At 36.5% G+C, this 14,448-nt stretch overlaps 1 protein-coding gene and 1 long non-coding RNA gene across 9 annotated transcripts in view; one reads left to right on the forward strand and one right to left on the reverse strand.

Moving 5' to 3' along the window:
- The window catches only part of DLC1 (DLC1 Rho GTPase activating protein), a 550,042-nt gene that overhangs the window by 366,515 nt on the left and 169,079 nt on the right, over positions 1 to 14,448 (reverse strand). The window lies entirely within an intron of this gene.
- Positions 2,852 to 3,584, forward strand: LOC125923415 (uncharacterized). Its single transcript, XR_007458030.1, has 2 exons — positions 2,852 to 3,053; positions 3,097 to 3,584. It is a non-coding gene; the product is annotated as an uncharacterized LOC125923415 (long non-coding RNA).

A 14,448-nucleotide genomic window follows, 5' to 3' on the forward strand; every position in this document is an offset into this window, starting at 1 on the left:
CCTCCCGTGTTTCCCGATAGCACACTTCTGCTATTTGAAAGATAAAAGGGATTACCACATATGAGTAGGTGTCTGCCGCTAAGGCCAGGAATATTTAGGAATCACAATGTAAACAACAAACACTAGTACTATGAGCACTGATTCTGAAGACAGATTCCATTCGTTTCTTCTGTGGAAAAGGTTGTTCAAGTTTCACACTGTGAGTGGAAAACAGGGTCCTATGGATGTAAAAATGTGTAGACAGAATGTGATAATGACGGAAGCCATCTTGTCAGTGAAATAGCATCTCATACCAAGGTGCCTTGGGATGAATTCACCATTTCTTTATGTGAAAATTCAGCACATCAGTCCACAAGGGATTTCTCAACACTTAAATACATGCACATTCATTTTCTTCCATGCCTTTAACAAACATTCACACCTTCAGCCTCTTCTTGCCCTTCCTCTCAACGCCTGCACTGTCCAGGGCATGTTCCTGCCTTCAGTGATAAACATTAAGTATTCCGTCACTACCCATCAGGCCACATTTTGGTGGAGCTTATCTTCCATAGTTTTAAATCATTACAAATTTAAAATATGGTAGCTGTTTGTCCCTTTCTCAAATACAAAATTATATTTATTACTGATTTCAAACTATGCATGGTCCTTTAAAGGAGGCATTTGTCCCAGCCTGTGCTCAGTCCCCCTGCAAAGTATTGTATTCAGTCTCCTTTTTCTACAAGTGAAGGAGTGTGTTCACCGACTTACCCAAGATCACAGAGCAAGTTGGTGGTTAAGCTGGCATGAGGCTCATCTCTTCTCTCTGATTCCAACGTGCTTTCTGTCATGCCACTGTATCTTCTTTATTTATATATAAGTCAATCGACATGGTATGCAAAGGTGCTTCCCAAGTCACACTGTGCCACATCTCTACATGTCTAGCAGTAACAGTATCAGTGGGGCATTTATCTCTGCTAACATCTAGCTCAATTACCTTGGAAGTAACGGAGAGAAAGCCCAGTTCTAGGAGCTTTTTTCCTTTGCCACCCTGCTCTGTATCTGTACTACAAGGCAGAAAGCCACTTTATAGGGACAGATAGGGCAGAATGAGACTCGTATTGTTGTTGGGACTCTAGCCTTTTCCCAGGAAGCTACGTAACTACTTGCTGCAAAACCATTGGGTATATATGTTTTATCATTCAGCAGATGTATTTTCAACTTAGTCCATACAAATTCCATACAAATCTATTCAAGATAATTTTTATTAAAAATCTACCAATATTTTCGCTGCCATTTCATCCTGTAGTCTATAGTAACATACACCATACACGCCAAAAATAATTAAAAAGTCCACATTCACCTGGGACCTTTTCTTTCATAACTTGGCTGGCACACTATCTTGAACAGGAAGAATAAAACACCTTTGCATTCTTGTTTTTGGTAACTTGTTCTTACTGCAGATGCGTCTGTTCTCATCTCAGTATTATCCCCTTTGGAAAGCAGAAGAAATGAACAGGGTTGTAATCAAAGTAACTCTACAAGGTGCCGGAGCTCACTCTACCCACAGTCTTTAGAGAAGAGTGCTCAACACGTTTTATTAGTTGCACTACTACTTCTAGGCTCCCATAACTCTATCATTTTATTGTTGGTCACTAGGATGCATGGGTACCATTAGTGCAAAGAATAAAAATAAATCAGAAGTACCTGGCCTTCCTCTTTGTCGTCGTAGACAACATACATCTGGCAATTTTGAATTGAAATATCTTGATTATCAAGGTAGCCTCTTATATATTAGGAAAACAAGCAAAGGGGTTTAGGAAATGCTTTTATCTGGTTGCCAGCATTCAAGGAACTTCACAAAAGACCGTTATCTAGCATGTCAACGGTGTGGGACTGAACATGTATCAGGTTGTCCACACTGTGGGAACAAGATCACTGGAATTTGGGCCTTGTGACTAAAATTTCATACTGTTAGTCGCAAAGACGAATATGTGCTTGGAGTGATTCTGACCTCTTTACTATAAAGTAACAGAGTAAGTATAGAAGGGGAATGTTTTACAAATATGACCTGATAAAATATAGATTGGTTTCTTCAGATCTATTCAAAGAATAAAAGATTGTAATCTGATACATATTCATACTACAGGGATGTTCACTATTTTGTTTTTCCCATTGATTTATTACAGATACTTGTTTATGAAAAAGCTGTAATTTTGTTTAGCTTCAGAGTAGGTCTGTTGAAACCAGTGAACTTGGTAGATTTCATGTAGATTAAAAAGTTTTTTGTGCTCAATTGTCTCCAAATTGGGACTGGTCATTTCTGGTCATGAGGAAGCAACATTGTTCTAATAGCTGTTTAGAGTTATTATTTTTGGCTTATTATTCTCTGATGAGGAAACAGAAACCTGACATTTTGCTGGATTCCCAGGACCTATGTCTTTAAAGACTAGGATTATCAACCTTCCCCAGAGAGTTGTCTGTTAGAGAAAGAGGGCCATCTGGGACTAGAGTTGCAGTGCTATTCATGGGGACATGAAAGAGCTTAGAAGGGCCAGAAGGAGAAAATGGCAGCTAACTCACTTCCTTTTTCTGCAGTTGTCCAAGGGATAAAATAAATGAAAGAGATAAACTAAAATAAAAGGAAGAGAAAAAAGATGAAATTTGAATACAGTGGAAAGTTTTTCCCCAGAGTCAATACTCAAGTTTAAGGCTATTAGGGGTAAAAATTGCAAGGTCATGGATGTGGGGTGAGGCCTTGGGCAATTAGTAGAGTTGATGCTGGAGGACGCCGAGAATAAAAGCTTCCTGAAGCCTGAGAGTCTTAGAAAGAGGGATCTTTGTCTTCTTATTTTAGAAGGGTAGATGTGTTGTGGCCAAGGGCACATGGTCAGATGTAATCTAGACTCACACAAAAGAAAAAGCAACAAGCAACACATGTAAACACAAGGCAACAGGAGACACTCTTTTTTTCTTCATCAAGTTGATGCATTCATGTGTCATATTTACCAAGTGTTACTTAGAATTGTGTCATAACCTTGGCCTTTCAGCAATTCCAATCTAATTAGGGAAAACAGGTCTCACACAAAATTAATTTAGTATATGTGCTGCCGAAGCGAGCACTCACACAAAATTAATTTAAAACACAGCAATAAAAATTTTTCTAAATCTTTATGGTGAAAGCATATCTGCATTTGTTACCACATTTAAATATCGTTATTTTATTATAATATCAAATGATGTTGATATGGAACATGTGCCCACGTGCAAAAGTTATGAAGCAACTATTACAGTGATTCTCCCGTAAATCCACCACCTCACCATGGAACTGGGGTATGATTTGAGCCCATTTATATACTCCTTCCTATCTCATCTTTGCCTTCCTCCACTCTTAAGTTTTTTTTATTTTGTTTTTTATTCCCTTGCTTTTAAAAAACAGGGGCTGGGGCACCTGGGTGGCCAACTCTTGATTTCAGCTCAGGTCACGATCTCACTGTGGTGGGTTCGAATACTATGTCGGGTGCATGCTGAGTGTGGAGCCTGCTTGGGATTCTCCTTCTCCTTTATTTCTGACCCATCCCTGCTTGCTCTCTCTCCCTCTCTCTCTCTCTCTCAAATATTTAAAAAAATAATAAAAAATTTAAGAATAGAGGCTTTAAACTGTGAATATATGTGTGTACTTAAATGGGATATTACTTAGCTCCTTTTGAGCTCTACAAACATATTGAACTCTATGCAGTTTTCTGAAATGTGCTTCTCTTACACCCATCACCATTGTATTACAAACAACTAGTGTAGTGGGTTGAAGTGCTTAATTTATTTTATATCTGTACAATATGCCATCGTGTTGATATTCTACAACACATTCATCCATTTCTTCACAACTGCGTACTTGGATTGTTTCTAGTTGTTTTGTTATTAGAGCATTAATGCAATGCATACTATTGTACACATTTCTTGAGGGGCAAGTTCAAGATTGTGTCCAAGGATATATACTTAGTAGTGAGAGTAATTTTAGATATGTGAATGTTTAAGATATAATGCCAAATTGTTTTCTAAAATCGTTGTATCAATTATATTGATCTCTGGATTGTATACAAGTTTCCATGGATCCTAATCAACTCTGACATTTGGTATGTTAGACTTTTCAATTAGTGCCAACCTGGAGGGTGTAGAATCATTGTGATTTTAATTGGCATTCCTCTGACTTGAAAGCACTTTTTAAAATGCTTCCTTTAGATTGTGTTTTGATGAATTTAGAATTTCCAAATTTTAACATACACAATGTACACATCTTATGTAATTAGTGTTTTGTGTTTATGAATTCCTCACTATTCGACTTCAAGGTTATAAACTTATCTGCTCATATTTTCACCGAAAATATTTCAAGTTCTCTTTTCATATTTAAATCATTAATCCTCCAGCTAGAACTGTAGAGGAAGAGGAAGAGGAAGAGGAAGAGGAAGAGGAGAGGAGGATTTAATTTTATCCTTTTCCACACAGATAATCAATTTTCCAGGTATCCGCACCCCTTCCCTCAAGGACACCCTCCCATACTATTGCAGGGTTGTTCTTGGCTTTCTCTCCTGTTTCATTAGCTAATTTGTCTATTCCTTCATAAGTATCATATTATATGAATTCAATGTTTAAAAATGTTTGACATTTAAGCAGGCCAGTTCTCCCACCTTGCATGACTTCATTAATAATCTCTTGGCTATATTCTTCCGTCCATGCCTCTTCCAGAGATATTTTAGAATCCATTTGTCAAGTTCCTTGAAAAACAGAACTTTGATTTTAACTGTAGAGAATGTATGGACCAACTTTGGGAGCATTGGTATCTTTACAATACTGACTCTTTCTATTTTGTGAGTATAATATATCCCTGTACTTATTTAGATCCCCTTTAATATCTCTCAGTAAAGTTTTATAATCCAGCATATGGTATAATGCGCAAAGTTACATCACATAAAGACTTCTCTGTAACCTCGTTCTTGTTGCTTTCATAAATGGTAAATTTTAAAATACACATTTTCTAAATATTTGTGGGTTTGTTAAACTATTTTTTTTAATTTTATTTTTAACATTTATTTATTTTTGAGACAGAGAGAGAGAGCATGAATAGGGAGGGTCATAGAAAGAGGGAGACACAGAATCTGAAACAGGCTCCAGGCTCTGAGCTGTCAGCACAGAGCCCGACGTGGGGCTCGAACCCACAGACTGTGAGATCATGACCTGAGCCGAAGTCGGACGCTTAACCGACTGAGCCACCCAGGCGCCCCTTACTATTTTTAATAATTTGACTATTTTTGTCACATGTTCTTAGTAGAAAATCATATCATCTGCAAAAATTATGATTCTTAAGACTTTTATTGCCATTGCCTTCCCTGCATTTGGGAGAATTTCCAGCATAAAGTTGAAGACAGACCATGGTATTGTGTCCCCATTAAAGATCCTGTTTCTTTTTCTTTTTTTAACAATTTTTTTCATGTTTATTTCGAGAGTGGGTGTGGGGGAAAGGGGCAGAGAGAGAGAGGGAGACACAGAATCCAAAGCAAGCTCCAGGCTCTGAGCTATCAGCACAGAGCCCAATGGGGGTTTTGAACTTGAGGGTGAGGGGATGGAGAGATTATGACCTGAGACAGAGTCAGAAGCTCAATGGACTGAGCCAGCCAGGTGCCCCAGAGATTCTATTTTTTGTAGGCTTTTCTTTTTAAAATAGGTATTACTTTTTTAGGTTAAAATAGTTCTAGCTTGTTCCTGCCTTCTCAATTAAAAAAAAAAAAAAGCGTGTTGGATTTTGCCAAATGTTCTTTTATGAATCTGTTAAGATGACCGTACTTTTCCCCCTTTAACCCACAAATGATTATTTAAAATGACACATATAGATTTTTTAAATGTCAAACCACCCTTTCTATTCCTAGAATTAAACTAATTTGATTAAAGTGTTTTATCTGGTTTTATACTGCTGAATTGCTCAGGTTTTAGCATCTATGTTCATGAGTGACATTTATTCTTTTCTATTCTCTGCACAAGTTTATAAAGAGATTGAAATGAATTGTTTCTTGAAAGTTAAGTACAATTTGCTTATAAAACTGTTTTTTGTTTCCTTTGTAGGAGAATTTTAAAGGCTTTTTATTTTTAAAAGTGTTATAAGATTATTTTTTTCTTGGTTGATTTCAGTGAAAGTCTATAATTTTTAATCATTTGTCTATGCCATCTAATTTTTCAAGTTTATTGACTTAAAGTTGTGCATTATATTCCCTAATCTTTATCACTGATTATTCCACTATTTGTATTATTATTTGTTCCCTCTCTCTTGACTTGATAGAGGTCAGTATACTTATTTTTAGGTTTTCCACATAATCAATTTTTTTTGTCTCCTAATTTTATATTTGCTTTTATCCTTCATTTTTCTTTTCATCTTAAGTATCTCCTTTCTTGAGTTGGGTTTATATATCATTCTATTTCTTACTCCTTAAGACACCTGCTTCATTATCATTCACTTTTTCTTCTTTTATAATGGCATTTAATGTTTTTACATTTCCCTGTAAGTACCTCTTTTTCTTACAACCCATATGTTTAATCTTTTTTTTTTTAATGTTTATTTATTTTTGAGACAGAAGGAGACAGAGCACAAGTGGGGGAGGGGCAGAGAGAGAGGGAGACACAGAATCTGAAACAGGCTCCAGGCTCTGAGCTGTCAGCATAGAGCCTGATGCAGGGCTCAAACCCATGAACCGTGAGATCATGACCTGAGCTGAAGTCAGCCGCTCAACTGACTGAGTCACCCAGGTACCCCCAACCCATATGTTTAGATGTACACTATATCTTATAATCCAATTATTTTTTTAAAAACTTTTTTAATATTTATTTTTTAGAGACAGAGAGAGAGAGAGAGACAGAGTGCCAGCAGGGGAATGGCAGAGAGAGAGAGGGAGACACAGAATCTGAAGCAGGCTCCAGGCTCTGAGCTGTTAGCACACAGCCCCACGCAGGGCTCTCAAACTCACAAATTGCAAGATCATGACCTGAGCCAACGTCCAATGCTTAACTGACTGAGCCACCAACGGGTCCCAATCATCCAATTATTTGTAAAATTTCAAATATGAGTTCTTATCTCTTGAATTATTAGTGTGAATATGTTTTAATTTCCCAATGATGGGAATTTCTGTTGCAAGTTCTAACTTAATTGCATCATGGTTTGAATATGTAGTCTCTGCAACAGCAATTTTTTGAAATTTGTTAAGATATATTTCACAGTCTACAGTAGCAATTTTCAAAATACTCCATGTGTGATTGAGAACAATATGTATATCCTAATTCTAATTATTATATAGAGTTCTAAATGTGCATCAGATTAAGCTTGCTTATTTGTTGCTTAAAGCTTTGATGCTTTATTAACTTTTTACTCTTGATAGCCTCCCACCAAAATTGTAGATTTTTCAGAATTTCTATATAGTTCTATATATATATATATATAGGTGTTCAATGTTTTCTTTATGTGTTTTTAGTCCATTTTAGTTGTATATAGTTTATACTTATTATCATGGTGAACTAAAATTTTTATCAATATTGGTGGCTTATAATTTTATGTGGTAGTTTTAATAATTTGTCTTAAATGTCTATATTTCACTTGTATTTACCTTTTATCTTTTCCTTTACCTTGCAACCTTTCTAAACTTTAACACATTACAGATCTTTGTAAACAGCATGTGACTGGAGTGTTTTCCATACAATAAACTTAATAATTATTTAAATCCATTTCCATTTATTGTGATTTTGTCACATTTTCCTTTTTATTTATCCCATTTTTAATATTTTGCATTTATTTGCTATTGACTGATGTTTTTATTTGTCTGTATCAGATTTTGTTCCTTAAAATTTATTCACCCAAGTTCTACTCCTTTACCTTTGAAAGTTTGCCATTTACTTTTAGCATGGCAAATTTACATTATAATAAAATCTAAAGTTAAAAACATACATTAATGCAACCCCCATTTCCTACAAAAGTACAAGAAACTTGGAGCTTCTGGACTCTGATCAGCCCTCTTCTGACTTTCAGCTCTGGCAGCAGCCTTCTGTTTCGTAATCTGTAACTGAAGGTCATTGCTTGATCTTAATAGGTGGGAGCTCTGTGGACCTAGGTTGGGGATTGGGAATGATTTTCTGCCAGAGTGTTTTTGCTTCTGCCACTAGGTAGGAGAACTACTAACCTTGAGGGGCTTAGCTCAGCTTGGGCTGGCTCAAGACTCAGTTTCCCAGTTGCCATGTTGTTCTTCCAGTCTGCCCACTACTCAGGTTCTGAGTCTTCCCTTTATTCCTAGCTCATGTGGCTGTGTTTTTAGAAGAGTGCTTCATTGGTGATCTTCTTACTCCTTGTGAGACTAATGGCATCTGAGTCTGTTCTTTCTGGAGTTTACTGTGAAGTTTCTTCGGGACAATACTGCTCTCAGCAGAAATCTCCCTTTCAGTCATTTTAATATCCCAGTAAAGTTGGAATTATTATTACTACATTTACTTCTATGTTTTGACACAGAGAGGCTAATTTGCAGAAGATACAACAAATTTAAGTGGGAGATTAGACTCTTGATTTTGTTTTATACTTCAATTTCATATTCTTTTTTACCTTAAAGCTATTAAAAGATGCAAATTATTGTACAAAGCAGTAACATACTAATGCTGAGGGGAGGCAGAATAAGGACACGATCAGAATTTTTGTTCTAGTTAGAGCAACTGTTGTTTTCATAGAATATGGTGGTATTCAGTCACACATGTACTTACACGCTGTACTTACTCATATTTTCCACAGTTCTACCTATCCCTGCCCCTCAGTTTCCATGAGTTAGATTATCATCAGCTTTGCTACCATTTACTTGCCTCCTCTGTGACAGATTTCATGAACATTATTTCCCACACTTATGTATCATTGTTACTCCAATCCTACAGATGACTGAGACCAACGCAATGAATGACTTTCTCAGTGCCACTACCAGGAAGAGATCCAGGAATCAAACTGAATTTTGTTTCCGGAAGCCACTCTCTTATACTTTCTTTTATGAATTTTATGCAACAGCACAGTTTTCTAGGAGTGACAAAGAACTGGACAGTGATTGTAAGTCTGAGTAACAGCCCTGCTTTTTAAATTTTCACAGGCCTACTTTCCAATGTATAGGTCAAAGAGTAAAAGTGCCTCTCCTTCAATTTTGTAAATAAACAACAGTCTTTGAAGTTCTGAAGTCTTCTGTATTTTAAAGGCGGCCTTAAAAGCTGAGATTAATACTGATGTTTTAAAAATTCCTATGTATTCCATCAGAATTGGGTTTTCCATATTAATGGCTAATCCTAAAGCCTGTACTATGGCCAGAATAATGGGTTTTGGAGGTCTGCCTCAATTAAGCCAACACTTAATTGATCTGTGACCTGGGAGTACGTTATCTATTTGTCAAGGCCTCATATTTTTCATCTACCAATTTTTACTAAATTTGTAAGTTTTGTGACAATTAAATGAGATAATGCATGTAGTCCAGGTCTGGTGCCAGCACACAGTTAATGCTTAAACAGTGTAGGAATTATAGGAATTTGGAAAAGGGAAATTATGGATAGGTTGTGTAATTTCCTATATCCTAAAAGCTTTATTGAAATTTATGTTTGAATGTTAAGATTAGCATCAAAATTTGCAATAAGAAACATATTATTAAAATATACATCCTACATAACTGGACATGATTTTGACCTTCTAATAGTTGTTAAATTAACATTCCATGTCTAGAAAAGTGAGATACTGCTTTGATAAAGTCTTTACAGATGACCAAATGGTCCAAAGCTCTTGAGTTTTCTTGAAGGGAAAGCATACAATGTAAAGAGATACAGCCGCTCTAGTTTCCGTCCTTGAGAATAATGGTAGAATAGCTTAATATTGTAGGAGAACATCTGGGCAGTGCAGCTTATTTGGTATAAAAAGTGGCACTTGGATTTCCCTTGATTTTTCTGTAGTTTATATAAAGCACTGCTTAACAATAAATCTACTTGTGTTCAGCCACCCATTCAACATCATTTTTCCCCTCAGTGAACAAAGTTACTTCCTCTTGTGGAAAAATTTAATAAAACATTTGAATAAAATAACCCTTTGATACAGTTGAAAAAGAGGAAAGCACATTTGTCTTATCTGACTACATAACTTAAAAGCAATTCAGGAAGAAGACATTTATTGCCCAAGGGACTTTTATTTTTATTTTATTATTTGAACATAATGTGCTAGGTAACTGTTCTACTGGCCGTTTAAAATAAAGAATGCCTTTCAGCAAAGTCCCTGGAATGCTCCCTGGCAGGTCCCCCCACCCCTTTCACCCCAACCTGAAGTCACTAGTGACATCAGCCTGGGGCCTGTCTCCAGAAGGAGATTTTAGACCTGAGGGGCAGTCATGGGGCTCTCCCACTCTGGGGACCACAAAAATCCCAAAAGTTTCTTAGTTAACACCCTTTAAAATATTGAGGCCTGTGGAAAACCTACGCACGGAAAGTCTGTTTCTATTTCAGTTGTGTATCAGTTAAGATGGAAAAATTTTAAAGTCCACACAGATGGTAAATAAATTTCTGCTACATGAGGCAGTTCCTGGAATAAAGCAATTTTCTCAAATAACAAGTGCCAACTTATTTTTTCAGTGGGACTTATTTTTAACTTTCCCAGGGAATAGTTGAGAGACTGGGAGCAGTGTCCTTCACCTTAGGAATCTGAGTCTCCTTCCAGAAGAAACTAACGCTGTTCTTGCTACAGAGTTACGTGTATATATACATGCATACATACATTGAATGAAGGGAGTGGTTGTTCATTTTCTTGGAGGAAGGAATGAAAGAGAGGCTAAGAAGTTGGAAATCTTGCAGAAATATTTACGTTTTAATTCAATGTTTAATTTTCTATAATTTATCCTAAACAGTGTAAAATTAACTCTAACACTTGCTTAGGAATTCATTAGATATCTTGAATTAATGACCATTGATCCTTGGGCATTCTTTTTTTCATATTTATTTATTTATTTATTTATTTATTTAGAGAGAGCGCGCGCGCATGCGCAGAGTTGGGGGTCGGGGCAGAGAGAATCCCAAGCCGGCTGTGGTGCCGTCAGTGCAGAGCCCAACCCAATCTTATGAACTGTGAGATCACGACCTGAGCCAAAATCAAGAGCCGACTGCTTAAGGGGCTAAGCCACCCAGGTGCCCCAATCCTTGGGAATTCTTTACACACTATGAGACTTGGCCTGTGTCTCCAGAAGTCTTCAGTGCTCAAGTCTCCTAGGATATAGTTGAAGCCCTGACGGTTTGCTGGGTCATGCTTCATTGGGAAGAAACATCCCTGTGCTTCATCTGGCAGGAAATGCTAGTGTCTTAAACAAAACTATGCCATTTACTAAATCAGGGTGATGTAAACATTTCCTCTAAGTAGCAGAAGTTCCTTATTCATCAGAAACACAAACAATGACTATTAAATAATTAAACTGTTATAATATACTGATAGTTTTAGTGAGGGTATTACAGCAAGAGTGCTAAGTACACATCCCTTACAAATGTGTTAACTTTTTCTTGGCAAAATATTTTATTCAGCACTATAGAGGGTTTATCAATCTATCAATAAATATTTACTAAGTGCCTAAATACTAGTCACTGTAAAAGCAAGGAAAAAAGGAAAACCTGTCTTTACCTTAAAGAGGTTATAGTTGAAGAGACAAATATCAAGGAATTAGAGAACCACCAAGAGGCAGACTGTGTGATGCTGAGCATCAGAGTGTGGAGGCGGAGGGTGACGTGCTAACCTGATATGTCAAGAGAGATCCTTCTGTAGATTGAGTATTTGTGACCTCTTCCTTCCACCCAAATGATGTTGAAGCCTTAATCCTCAATATGATGGTATTAGGAGGTGAGGCCTTTGGGAAGTAATTAGTTTTAGATGAGGTCGGGAGGATAAAGCCTCCATGATAGAATCAGCATCCTATTAAAAGGGAGAGAAACCAAAGCTTCCTCTCTCTACCACGTAAGAACAAAGTAAGGTGGCCATCCATAAGCCAGGAAGAGACTCCGCACCAGAATCCGAACATGCTGGCACCCTGATCTCAGACTTCTAGCCTCCAGAACTATAAGGAAACAATGTCTATTGTTTAAACCACCTAGCCTATGGTATTTTGTTATAGCAGCCTGATCAGACTAAGACAGATACTCAATGCTCAGGTGAAATCTATCAGTAAACCATCCACATGGAACAGGAAGACAGGTTTTTAGAGGGAAATTTTTGAAGCACTTGTTTTTTAGTGACACGATTATCATCTTTCCATTGTAGTGACAACTTTGTGCGACAAATTCTAATATTTGAAAGTAAATGCTGATAAATAAACAACATTCACTATGCTGACAACCAAACACAATTTACTATCAAACAACTATGTGGGAATCAGAGAAATGGGGAGCTGGGGGGAAACAGAAAGATTTCCTAATTCAATACCCTCCCCAGAACAATGAGGAAACAATCCTATGGAGGGGACAGGCTTGCTCCAGGTCACAGGTGCTGTCAGAGCTGGAAAGAGAACAACACTCTTCTAGGAGGTAACTAACCCTGTGCCCCCCCCCCATTATAACATAAGAACAATAACAGGTTCCACGTTACTCTTCTGTAGTATTTATGCAAAGATGTGTCAATTTGACTTACTGAGAATAAAAGACCTCTAGAGTAACTGCCTAAATTTTCCTTCTTGGTTTTATTTGGTCACTAAGTCTCTTGTGGGTTTATACCAATGCAAAGTGCAGGTATTAACAATTAAATGAGAACATATTTTGATAGTGACATAATGGCATTTTTTAACAGACAAGACCAAATTACAATTTTGTCTAAAAAAAGTAGTAGATTCCTAAATACTTGTAGCTGGTTTTCCTTCTTTGACTTAAACGTGTCGTGTCAGGGTTGAATTTGTTTTTAAAAGACTTGAAAAAAGGTGTTTTCTATAACACAGTACAGATATCTTCATAATTAAAGTTTAGTTCTGAAACTCTCTAGTCTGGAGAAAACCTTGATATTCAATTTTGGTTCAAAAGGATTTTCGTTTTCTGATGCTGAGGCTCAGCAAAGGCCATCTTTCCTATCAGGGCTTTGGCTAAATACCACTGGTTATAATAATGAATTTCCTGTTATTCTTAGCATGTGCCCAGAAGCCATGGAGATTTTTGGACTTACTTAGTGAATTAAAGAAAGAAAGTTTAAAAAGACCCTTTTATGAATAGCAACCATAGAAAATAGAGATTATAAACAGTGGTAGTTTCACAAGGAAAAAAAATACAACCATAACCACAGAATCTCTTCCAGAGATTGGGAGACTCTTTGGTATATTTCAGCTCTGAGGTAAATTTGGGGAAATATAAACCCTGAGGCTGCTACTTAAATCTTTAGAAGAATAAACTATGGTCAGTGATTGACAAGTACTGGGTATGTGGCACTAAGAAATGAGCCTGTGATGTCAAAGAGACCCGGATGTCATCTCAGAAAACTAATTAGTGTTGAGTGAAATTATTCTATAAAAAGAGAATGGATCTAAACTCATCATTACCTTCAATCTTGTGTTGTTTGTGGTTCCCACATGGTTGGGTCATTATTTCATAACCAGTTCTCCACTGAATTATGAATGGGTAGTGTAGAAACTTCTACAGGTAATCAGTTCTTAGTTTACCGTTTCCTAGGGAATAAGAAAAGTGAGTAGGTTGCCTTTTAAAGCTAAAAGAAGCTATAGAGATGAATTGTGATGGGTGAAACGTATCAGTTTAAAACTAATAAGTATTTTATACATTTTGAACTTTAAATAGAATATATAATGAGCTATTTTAGTATTGCTTCAGAAATCTAATTAGTATCACTTATTGCTTTGTGAATATTAGCTCTTCCACAGATTTCTGTGAACATCCAGCTATAAGAGCCTTATTTTCCATATTTTTGAAGCATTAAAAAAAGCATTAGTTATCTAAAGCTTAATCTCTATCAAAACATATTGGATTGTCTATTCAAAACATTAGAAAAATTAAAAACAAAAGCAAATATATTCTACTAATTTCAACAGGATTTTCTTATGCCACTAATAAACACAAATTTAGAAGAGGCAAGGTGAATTTTCATTTTTACATACACATCCATAACCCGCTTCTTTTTAGTATGGCACTGCATAAGTCAACAATGTAATCTGGGTCCCATTTAGGTGATAAAATGGGACACTTCAGAAGGTGAATGGAGGAGCAAAGTAGGCAGGATGTGGCGACAACAGGCATAAAGCAGAGTGGCCAGACAAACAAGGATAAATGGCCATCATGCTAATGGAGCATATTCCTTAAGTGTTAGAGTTAGGAAAGTTTTATCCTTCAAGTTTTTTTGAATTTCTTAAAGAAAATAATATTCATCTCTGATTATCTGGCAATTAACATGATGCCTAAATGTTATATGCTAAA

Source organism: Panthera uncia, chromosome B1 (genome assembly GCF_023721935.1).
Source record: "Panthera uncia isolate 11264 chromosome B1, Puncia_PCG_1.0, whole genome shotgun sequence".
Classification (NCBI taxonomy): domain Eukaryota; kingdom Metazoa; phylum Chordata; class Mammalia; order Carnivora; family Felidae; genus Panthera; species Panthera uncia.